The sequence below is a fragment of the Citrus clementina genome, unplaced genomic scaffold, assembly GCF_000493195.1.
Source record: "Citrus clementina cultivar Clemenules unplaced genomic scaffold, Citrus_clementina_v1.0 scaffold_5, whole genome shotgun sequence".
In the NCBI taxonomy this organism is placed as follows: Eukaryota; Viridiplantae; Streptophyta; class Magnoliopsida; order Sapindales; family Rutaceae; genus Citrus; species Citrus x clementina.
Window position 1 is genome coordinate 23,342,302 of NW_006262201.1, and position 9,643 is coordinate 23,351,944.

A 9,643-nucleotide genomic window follows, 5' to 3' on the forward strand; every position below is an offset into this window, starting at 1 on the left:
TCTACATGGAATTGCTTCTACCCATTTTGAGACATAGTCAACAGCAACCAATATGTATTGATGGCCAAAAGAAGTGGGAAATGGTCCCATGAAGTCGATACCCCATACATAAAAAATCTCAACCACTAAAATTGGATTTAGTGGCATCATGTTCCTTCGTGTAATGCTCCCCATTCGTTGACACTTATCACATGAAGAACAAAAAGTGTAAGCATCTCGAAATATAGTTGGCCAATAAAAACCACATTGTAAAACTTTAGTTGCTGTTTTCTTAGCACTGAAATGGCCTCCACAAGCTTATTCATGGCAGAATGAAAGAATATTCTGAATTTCAATTTCTGGGACACATCGTCTAACAATTTGATCAGCACAATACTTGAACAAATACGGGTCATCCCAAAAGAAATTCTTTATCTCTGCAAAGAATTTAGCCTTGTCTTGCTTGGTCCAATGCTCTGGAAGTTTACCTGTAACAAGATAATTAACTATATCAGCATACCAAGGTAATACTTCCACATTCATTAATTGTTCATCTGGAAATGACTCATTCAATATTAATGGCTCTGTAATTGTGTCAAAATGGAGACGAGAGAGATGGTCCGCCACAACATTTTCAGTGCCTTTCTTATCTTTGAATTCCAAGTCAAATTCCTGCAAAAGTAACACCCAACGAATTAATCTAGCTTTTGCATCTTTCTTTGTGAGAAGATATTTAAGAGCAGCATGATCTGTGAATACAATTATTTTACAACCAATGAGATAAGATCGAAATTTTTCTAATGCAAACACTATGCTAGCATTTCTTTTTCAGTAGTTGAATAGTTCAACTGTGCATCATTCAATGTCATACTAGCATAGTAAATAACATGGGGAACTCGATCAACTCTTTGTCCTAATACTGCTCCTATTGCATAATCAGATGCATCACACATGAGCTCAAATGGTAAACTCCAATTTGGGGGCTGAATGATGGGTGATGATGTCAACAACTGCTTTAATTTTCCAAATGCCACAAGACATGAATCATCAAAGACAAAAGGTACATCCTTAGCAAGTAGATTGCATAAGGGTCTAGAAACTTTGCTAAAATCTTTAATGAAACGTCTATAAAAACCAGCATGCCCAAGGAAAGATCTTACTTCTCTGACTGTTTTAGGTGGAGGAAGATTAGAAATGAGATCCACCTTGGCTTTGTCAACCTCAATACCTTTGCTTGAAATGATGTGACCGAGAACAATACCTTGTTTTACCATAAAATGGCACTTCTCCCAATTTAAGACTAAATTCTTCTCGATACATCTCTGCAGAACTAGCGTTAGATGATGTAAACATTGATCAAACGAATCACCAAAGACAGAAAAGTCATCCATAAAGACTTCAAGAAATCGTTCAACCATATCAGAAAAAATGCTCAACATGCATCGTTGAAATGTAGCAGGTGCATTACATAATCCAAATGGCATTCTCCTATATGCAAAAGTGCCAAAAGGGCAAGTGAAAGTAGTTTTCTCTTGATCTTTTGGTGCTATGGGGATCTGATTGTATCCTGAGTAGCCATCTAGAAAGCAATAAAATTCATGGCCTACTAATCTATCAAGCATTTGATCGATAAATGGTAAAGGAAAATGGTATTTACGTGTGACAGAATTCAACTTTCTATAATCAATGCATACACGCCATCCTGTAGTCACTCTAGTGGGTATCAATTCATTATCAGCATTCGTAACTACTGTGACTCCTAACTTTTTGGGGACAACTTGTACAGGACTGACCCATGAACTATCAGAAATTGGGTAAATGATACCTGCGTCTAATAGCTTAAGGACTTCAGTTCTAACAACTTCTTTCATATTAGGATTTAATCGCCGTTGCATTTCCCTAGTAGATTTAGTATTTTCATCAAGGTGAATGTAATGCATGCAGTCTACTGGGTTTATACCTTTTATGTCTGCTATGGTCCATCCTAATGCTCCTTTGTGCTCTTTTAAAACATCCAACAACTTACCTTTTTGTTCGTCATTTAGGGATGATGAGATGATTACCGGTAGAGTACTTTCTTCTCCCAAAAATGCATATTCCAATGTGTTGGGTAATGGTTTGAGCTCGAGTTTTGGTGGTGATTCTGATGATGGGATGAGTTTCTTTTCTGATGGTGCTAGTTGTTCAACTCTTGACTTCCATTTATTAGTGTCCATAGATGGTGCTGAGTCAAGTAGGGCGTTGACCTCATCGACTGATCTGTCAATATCAAAATCCAAACCAAAGTGAGTTAAACATGTTTGTAAAGGATCATCACTAAGGTTTGAAAGAAAAGTATTATCAACTATTGTTTCTATTAAATCCACATCAACAATTCCATCATCTGCACTGTGAGGTTGTTTGGCAATGTTGAAAATATTTAGCTCCATAGTCATGTTGCCGAAGGACAACTGCATATTTCCAGTCCTGCATTGAATGTGAGCATCCGCAGTTGCCAAGAAAGGTCGGCCTAAGATAATGGGGATATGCTTCCTTGAATCCTGTATTGGTTGAGTGTCAATTACAATGAAATCAACAGGAAAATAAAACTTATCTACCTGGATAAGCACGTCCTCCACAATGCCACGAGGTATTTTCGTGGACCGATCTGCAAGCTGTAACACCACTGGAGTTGGGTGTAATTCTCCAAGTCCAAGTTTCAAAAATACTGAGTAAGGCAACAGATTTACACTAGCTTCTAAATTCAACAAAGCATTCTCAATTGTGTGGTTCCCTATGCTACATGAGATAGTGGGGGAGCCTGGGTCTTTGCATTTTAAAGGAATTTTGTGTTGGAGTATAGAACTAATGTTTCTGTTAAAAATGCCTTCTTTTGAACATGCATATTTCTTTTTTTAGTACAAAGGTCTTTAAGAAACTTGGCATAAGATGGAACTTGCTTTATAGCATCAAGTAAAGGGATGTTAACACTTACCTGTTTGAAGATTTCAAGAATCTCACCTGTGGATTTTCCCTTCTTTCCTTTCGCTAACCTCTGAGGAAATGGAGCTTTCGGAATGTATTCTCGTGGGTTGGTTTCTTCTTTCTCCTCCGGTGATGAGTCCTCAACACTTACAGGTACAATTTGATTTTCTTTTGCCACCGGCATCTCCACTTTGTTGTCGACTTCTTTTCCTTTTCGCAAAGTCATGACTGCTTTGACTTCTCCATGCTGCTGTGGTGAACTGGTACTTGCTTCATGCACTCCTTTAGGATTAGGCACTGGTTGACTTGGAAACTTACCTTTCTCAACGGTCATTGCCAAGGTCTGAACTGAAGAAGCAAGTTGTCCCACCATCTTCTCGAGGCTTGAAACTGATTGAGCTTGTGAGTTGAAGCCTGCTCTCAACTCATTTCGTAGTCCATCAATGGTGCGGTTTTGTTGCTCAATCATGGAGTGAGTAAGATTCTTGAGATTCTGGAATGAATCCTCCCATGGTATGGGTTGAGAGTAGTTCTGGTTCTGATTGTATGGTCTAAATGGTGGCTGGGAGGCTTGAGGAACTTGAGGAATTTGTTGCATTGGTGGAGTTGGAGCTTCTGGTCCATTCTGTTGGAATCCTTGAGACCATGAAAAATTGGGGTGGTCTCTCCATCCAAGGTTATATGTGTTGGAGTATGGGTTGTAATTTGATGGTTTTCTCATTACACCTATGGCATTGGCTTGATCTGAGTATGAGTCAAGGTCATGTGGTTCAGTTGATTTAGCAGTCGATAACGATGCTATTTGTCGAGCAAGACCTTCAACCATCTCCTTGACTTCTTTGATTCCCGAAGTTGACTCGCCAATGTGAACCTCATTCACTCCTTTAATTCTTTTAGTATTCCTGAGTGATCGACTCCGTTGTTGGGAATTATCTGCTTGTCGCTGGAAGAATTCTCAAATTTCTGATGCACTTTTTGACATTAGCTCTCCTCCACTTGTTGCCATTAGCCATTCTTGCACATTCGGCAATAATCCCTCCAAATAGTATTGGCATTGGTGCCATTTCTCGTACCCATGATGTGGACACTTCAAGAGTAGCCCATTGAATCGCTCCCATGTTTCGAAAAATTGCTCGTCCTCTCTCTGGGTAAACTCCGAGATTTCCCTGCGAATAGCATTGGTTTTATGCACTGGGAAATATTTATTCAAAAATTTTGTTACCATTTGTTCCCATGATGAAATGCTATTAGCAGGTAATGTATTAAGCCATGAACGAGCTCTATCCTTTAAAGAAAATGGGAATAATCTGAGTTTAACATCATCGTCTGAAAAATTTTCGTATTTAAAAGTTTGACAAATAGCATGAAAATCATTCAGATGATTATATGGATCCTCATTTTCTAAGCCATAGAATGTGGGGAGACAATTTAGCACACTAGGTTTTAACTCAAAGCTCCTAGCAGCTACATTTGGGTATCTTATGCATGATGTGCTCAAATTAGCTAAGGGACTAAAATAGTCCTTAAATGGCCTCTCCTGTGGTTGCAAATCCATTTTATTTTTAATTTGTTTGTGTGTGCGAAGTGTTTTTCCTAATTCAAGGTCTATAGGTTCAAGATTAGGAAATAATGACCTACGACCATGCATGCAAAACAAATAAAATAAAAATAAAGATGGGAACAAAACAAATAAAAATAAAGAAGAGGGAGAAATTACGATACTAACCTTATTGCGCTATTACAACCTTACTATAAAAATACACAAAAAAAATACGTGAAATAAATTAACTAAAAATAAATTAATAAGATAAACAAAAAAAAATTACAAAGAAAAATAAATTAAAAATTAAATTACAGAATTTTAAAGAAGAGAAAAAGAAAAGAAATACTAACCTTTAAATGTAGATTCACTTTTTTTTTTAATAAGAAAAAACAAATACAAGAAAACAAATAAAAGAAATTATTCACAAAAATTAATTCTATGAATTAAAATTACTTACCTCCCCGGCAACGGCGCCAAAAACTTGTTGTGCAAATTTTAATGTACTCACAAGCGCACGAATCTATTGTAGTATAGATCAATGGTGACGAGTGTCGATCCCACGAAGAGGTGGATTTTAATTGTGTGTAGAATTAATTTCGTAAATGGGTGATTGGATTTATGGTGGAAATGGTTTAGAATATGCTAAAACTTAAATTAAAATGGCGAGAATAAATTCTAAAATTGGAATTGCAATGGCGAGAATAAATTGAAGATAATTCTATTGAAATGACGTACTTGGGTATTCGGATCCGTATCAACATGCATCATGGGCTAAATAATCCTTATTAATGCCAATTAAATCATGAGGGGGGAATCCACACCTCATGAACCACGCTCTAATCAATATGGTGCTAAGGGCTTATCGTGCCAAATAATAATAACCTTGTACTAGAGAGCCGGTGTAACTAAGGCGGTATCTAGACAAGATTATTATTATTTGTCGACGAAAAGTCAAATCATCCACAAAAACTAGAGGGGAAGAGAAAATAAATTTACCAAATAAAGCCTATGACACATGTTGAGACTTCACCTTCAACCCAAGCTTGAAAGAAAATTAGCCACTCATAATTGAACTAAGGGCAAAATGGAAATTTATTAAAATACATAGAAAATACAAGATGGAGAGGGAATTACAGAAAATGGAGTCCAAAAATGGATTCAGAGATATCAAATTAGGGGGGAGAGGCCCCCTTTTTATAGATACATGGAGTAAATCATGACCATCGGATTAAAAACAGTTTGGACGCTCAGGATTGCACCACGTCATCAGTCAACAGTACGCGGTTTGACCATGTGGATGAACAGTAACACGGTTTGACCCGGATGAACAGTAATGCGGTTTGGTTGAAAATAATCCTGTGTGATTCATGTACCGTACGCGAGATTTTTCGTCCACTGATATGCTGCCACGTCACCATAAACAGTACATAAGAATTTTAGCCCAACAGGATCGTGACACCTCATCAGTCAATGCCACATCATCGGTCAATGCCACGTCATCGATCCGTCTATATGAACAGTGTCGTGAACAGTAACGTAGACAGTACCGTACACATGAATAGTACCGTACATGTGAATAGTGTTATTTTTCCTTTTATGCTCCTCCTAAGGTTTTCGACCGTCCTGAGTTCAAAAATGATGTCCGTTTTGCCGTCTGATCTCTCCTTTATTATGAAATGACTATAATGCCCCTAAAATACATAAAATACTTAATTAAAATAAAACACACGTAATTAAATCACAAGAAGATTAAATACATAAAAGTAAGGGTTGTTAGTAAGACTTGAAATATAAAATGACGGTTTTCTCCTTTATAAATATACATTTTCTAACACTCAACAGTCAGCGCTCGCAAACGGCAGTTAACGGATCGGTGGACGGCAGAAGTGTTTTGTCAACTTAGGGTATACGAGTGATACACTTGAAAAATATTGTAGCACGTTTGATACTGGTGTCATTTAAGAGTATACGGCTGATAATTTCCCTTTTTTTTATTGCTTGCATGTATCATATACATGTATATACTGTAGCCGTCCCCTATTGTGAAAGGTTGTTATTCTTTAGTCTTTACTACACAAATAGTAGTTTTTTTTTCCTTCTTTTTTCAAATTTTGGGTTTTCTTTTACGGCTTCTGAGAGAAGTACCTGCGAATGGATCAAAACAAGGGAATTTCAATTTAATGATTTGACTCTTCTGCCATGCTTTGCTTTTCAAATCATTTGATATGGAGCGGAGCAGTGATGAGCTACAGAAAATTCTTGACTCTGAGTGCGAGGAGAGGGAGATGTGTGTGTCACTGTTTGTAATTTTTTTGTATTACCAATGAAATATATTTAGCATGAGTGTGATAAATATATGTGGGTCCAGTTACCTTGCAACAATTGCAATACACCATTTATTTTTGTCTTATGTGACGTTACATTTCATTTAACACCTTGTTTTTTTTCTTATTTACATTTTATTTATAAGTTTATATGTTTTAACTAGTGAACTTTTAAAATGTAAACTTATTTTTTTAATATTATTTATTTTTTTACATTTATTTATAATTTGTATGCTTTAGCTGGTAACTTTTATAAAATGTAATTTTATTTTATTTAACATTATTTATCTTTAAAAAAAAAGAATAAATATAATAATAAGCCTATGACTAAATAATATTAAATAAAATAAATAATATTAAATAAATTAAATTAAATAAATAATATTAAAATTTTAACTTAAATAAAATAAATAATATTAAAAATGATATTATTTTTAAGACACTATTGATTTTTTAATGTTATTCAGTTTTTAAAGAATAAATATAATAATAAGCCAATGATTAAATAATATTAAATAAAACAAAAATAAAAATATTAAAAATAATATTTATTTTTAAAGCTCCCTAATGATTATTTTATTTTATTTAATGTTATTTAGTTTTTTGAAAGAATAAATATAATAATAAGTATATGACTAAATAATATTAAATAAAATGGAATAAATAATAGTTATTTATTCTTTTAAATAAAATATATAATATTAAAAATAAAATTTATTTTTTAATACTCACTACTAATTAAACAATATAAATTGTAAACAATCCGGACTTATGTGCTAAAATTTTTAACTCTTTAATTTGTTTGTGTCTTTAATAAATATCAGGGAGTGCAATGTTAATATTTAAATGAACAAATCTCTACCATTGAAACAACCTTTTCACTAAATCCAACGTTTTGTCTAAAACTACCTTTTCACTAAACTACCTTTTGTCTGAAATCAAGAAAAGACAAAACTTGAGGGTACCTTGCAACTGTTGTAAGGTAGCTGAGTCCAATATATATTGCCATAAAACGAAATATCATATCCAAAATAATAATAATAATAAGTGTGTCAGATGACACAAACAGCTGAAAAACGAGGAAACGTCTTCTTCTAACAAAGTTTGTAATTAAAAATTTATAAACGAATACATACATATATATGAAAGGAAAGATGATGATGATAATGATAAAGAGAATAGGGTTGAATTTGGCGAGAGGGGTCCCCCTATTTGTTGAATTTCATATTAAATAAATATCCGTTTGTCTCTTTAATGGCCAAACAGACCAGCTGCCAACAACTTATTCCAATGTGAGTAGATCACAGTGGGTACTGCACATGATGCTTGTTTCTCCTTTTGCATCTATTTTTGTTGTTAATATTAATTTCAATAGCAGCTCGTTATTATGTATGCAACATTTCAAAATTAATCCAAAAAAAACAAAAATTAGTTCAGCTGACTAAATTTGAAAGCATGGATTTGCTGTCGATTAAAAATCGTTTTGTAGGGAAAATTTTTGGATTGCAATTCTCATACAATACATAGAATTATCATAATCTATAAATTGTATTTTTGCTTTTCACTTATATTTAGATAGTTCAACATTTTTATTGGTTTGATTTAGGGTTAGTTTGGTAACGTTAGTTTAATACTCTGATTATTATTATTCGATTCGTTTACTTTGATTATTATTATTTTTTAATAGAGAATAAATTATTCGATTAAAAAAGTGATTTTTTCTCTATTAACAAGTGATTTTTCTCTATTAAAAAATAATAATAATCAAAGTAAACGAATCGAATAAAAAAATAATAATAATCAAAGTTCACATAATCTATAAATATCATGTTTATTTATTTAAGATAGTTCAAAATTTTTATTGGTTTGATTTAGGGTTAGTTTGGTAATCCTGTAGCTTTAAAATTAATTACAGTTAGCTATGCTGTAGAAATTGATCAATCGTAAAAAGAATCAACCGAACATTTAGTAAATTTTATTTTTAAAAGTACTTTTAGTTTTAAAAGCAGTCGTGTGTGTTTCATAAATCTTATTATTAAACTGGTGAAAAAATATAAATGACTGAATTGAACATAATGCTAAATAAAATTTATTTACACATTTACAAACATGCATATAAAATATTTTTATTACGTACATATAATTATTGATAACTAAAATAAATATTTTATATTATTAAATTTTATTCTCTATTTTGTTATCTCAATGTAATTGATAATAATAATAATAATCTATTTTAAGTTAATGATTTTATTTCTTAATTCATAAAGATAATTTTAGATTTTTATTATATAATGGGGATATATATAGAATTGGATTGAGTATAAAAGTGATTCTCAAAATCAAATTTTGAAAAACTATTCATTCACTACTTTTCAAAATCTACTGTATTATGAGATGATTTTACCAAAGTAATTACTAAAAAAATTTATAAAACACTAAAACTTAGCTTTTATGGTGTGTTTACTTCATGGAATGGGGAATGGGAATAAAATGTGTGGGTCTCACACAATTTGGGAATAAGGAATGAGAATCCCATGCCCATGAGTGGTTGGGAATAAAAGTGAGGGAATGAGAATGGAATATATATTTACTTTTGTATCCCTCTAATTTTTTCATATTTTCCAAATTACCCTCATTCAAATCACAATTAATTTTATTATTTAAAATGTCATTAATAATAATAATATTATTATTATTAAATTTTATTAACTTTATTATTTTAGTTATTATTAATTATTTTTATTAATATTATTATTATTAACAATAAAAATAATAATTGATAAAAAATAATTAATTTATCATTATTAACAATATTATCATTATTTTTGTT

The 9,643-nt window shown here is 32.5% G+C and overlaps 1 non-coding gene across 1 annotated transcript; it reads left to right on the forward strand.

Moving 5' to 3' along the window:
• The first annotated feature begins 4,013 nt into the window (after positions 1–4,013).
• Positions 4,014–4,117, forward strand: LOC112098688. The gene has a single exon (XR_002905797.1). It is a non-coding gene; the product is annotated as a small nucleolar RNA R71 (small nucleolar RNA).
• Positions 4,118–9,643: the final 5,526 nt, after the last annotated feature.